Source organism: Falco naumanni, chromosome 3, assembly GCF_017639655.2.
Source record: "Falco naumanni isolate bFalNau1 chromosome 3, bFalNau1.pat, whole genome shotgun sequence".
Lineage (NCBI taxonomy): Eukaryota > Metazoa > Chordata > Aves > Falconiformes > Falconidae > Falco > Falco naumanni.
Genome location: NC_054056.1, coordinates 60,791,082 through 60,793,037, shown reverse-complemented (window position 1 = coordinate 60,793,037; position 1,956 = coordinate 60,791,082). Strand labels below are relative to the sequence as shown.

General features: G+C 59.7%; 1 protein-coding gene across 1 annotated transcript in view; it reads left to right on the top strand.

Moving 5' to 3' along the window:
- Positions 1-152: 152 nt before the first annotated feature.
- Positions 153-1,956, top strand: part of RALBP1 (ralA binding protein 1) — a 34,585-nt gene continuing 32,781 nt past the window's right edge. Inside the window, exon 1 of the mRNA XM_040587978.1 lies at positions 153-312. The gene's annotated coding sequence lies outside the window, so the exon portion shown is untranslated. The remainder of the gene's footprint in view (positions 313-1,956) is intronic.

Below are 1,956 nucleotides of genomic sequence, written 5' to 3'. Positions count from 1 at the left end.
TCCCCCGGGGGAACTACAGCGCCCGTCGTGCCCCGCGCGCCGGCCGGGCCCCGCCCCCGCCGTTCTCAGGGCGCTGCGCAGGCGCAGCGCGCCACGCCCCGGGGGGCCATTGGCGCACGCGCCTCCCGTCCCACAGGCCCTGCCCCCGCCCCGCCCCGCGGAGCCAGGCGGCGGCGCCTGCGCGGTGCCGAGCTCGTGCCGCTCCCCGGCCGTCCTTGCGAGCCGGGCGGCGGAGGCGGAATGGGGAGCGAGGCGGGGCCCCGCGCGTGAGGCCGAGGAGGAGCCGCTGCGCCGGCGAGCGGGACCCCGGCGGTGAGTGCCCGCGGTGCGCGGCCCGCGGCCCGGGCCTGCCGCTCCGGCTTGAGGGGGCGCGGAAGCCGCTTCCGGGCGGGCGGTGGCGGGGGGCCACCCCCGCCCCCAGGCGCGGCTGCCGGGTGGGGGAGGGGCGGCCCGGAGGCTGGGGGAGGAGCCGTCGTGGGTACCGCCCCCTTCCCCTCCGCAGCCGCCCCGGCCGGCCCGGGCCGCCACCGTCCCCCGCGGGGTGACCCGCTCGCCCTCCCCCTGCGGGATCGGCCCTCCCCGGCGGGGCGGGCGGACTCGGCCGGCCGGGGGGACAGGTGCCGCGGCGGGGACGGGCCGCGCGTCCCGGCGGCGAGTGCCCCGTCGGGCTGCCGAGGAGGGGCCCGGCGCTTCGCTTGCCGGCCTGGCCGCCCTCCTGCCCTTCGGGGTAGCGCCGGGCGCCTCGCTTAAGGCTTCCTGCAGCGTCCGCGTGCTCGGAGCCGTGCGGGGCCGCTGCGGCTCGGGCACGGAGCGCAGGTCGGCGGGGCCGTGGGGCAGCTGGCGGCGGGGTTGGTTTTGGGAGGGGAGAGGCCGGGTTCGTTCGTTCATTTACCTTCGCCTAGAGGTCACATACCAAACCCCAGACAACTCCGACTGCCGCTGTCATTTTCCTGCAGCTAGTACGTTTAACAGGTTCTAAGGATGCTGTGTTGTCTACCGAATTACGTTGTTCAGAAACCATACGTTACCATACATCGTATGTCAGTGTGTGACGTCTGAATAAAAAAGCAGATCTTACGTCCAAGTGCTTATGTATTTTGGAACAAATGACAAAAAATATGCAGGCAGTCCACGCGGATAGTATGAAAGTATCAGCTCACAGGAGTGGTGTCATTTGAATTCCCCCATGCCCCAGTGTCCCTGAGGTTAATGGTCATCCTTAATGAGGAATAATAATAAAAAATAATAGACTAAGACCCTTTTTACCAGTTACATAAACCAGATGGATTTGTGTCTTTTGTTCCAGCACAGCAAAACAGCTGTAATTATGGTTTTATTCGTATTTCTCTGGAAAGCACTTAACCATGCATGTTCAGCGTTGCTATCGTACACTTGTTCAAGGGTGATGTTAAGGCTCTGTTGGACATGATGCAGGACTGTAATGGGTGTGATTTTCTTAGCAAGCTTAAAGAAAAATGGCAGAGAGTTCCCTTAGATTTGGGGTTTGATGTCATTTGAGGTGTTGCGTACAGCTTCTGATGAATGATGCCTTCTGGTGGCTTCTTCAGTTCGTTTTGGTACAGTCCGTCTATAGTATAGTTATACAGTCGGTGTGATACATACTTATCGGGGGGTTTCTCTGCAGAGAAGTAAAACAGAAATTAAAAAAGTTTCCAAACTGTTGTGGTTTTGACTGCTTACTACTTCTAAGCGTTTGAAATCAACTACCCGTCCCTACTGTAAAGTTCTAAGTAGCTGGGTCAAAACCAAGTTGTTTATTATGGTGAAGCAGGGAGCTTTACATTCCCTGTTCTAGGGATCGCATTTCTAACTTCAAGAAAACAAGTTGTGTTCTTTAGTCTTCCCATATCTGAAATAGAAATAGCTGCCTCAAAACTGTAATACTCCAGGAGCAACTTAGGCATTATTCTGTCTTGGTGAAGGTGCATTCAGGGG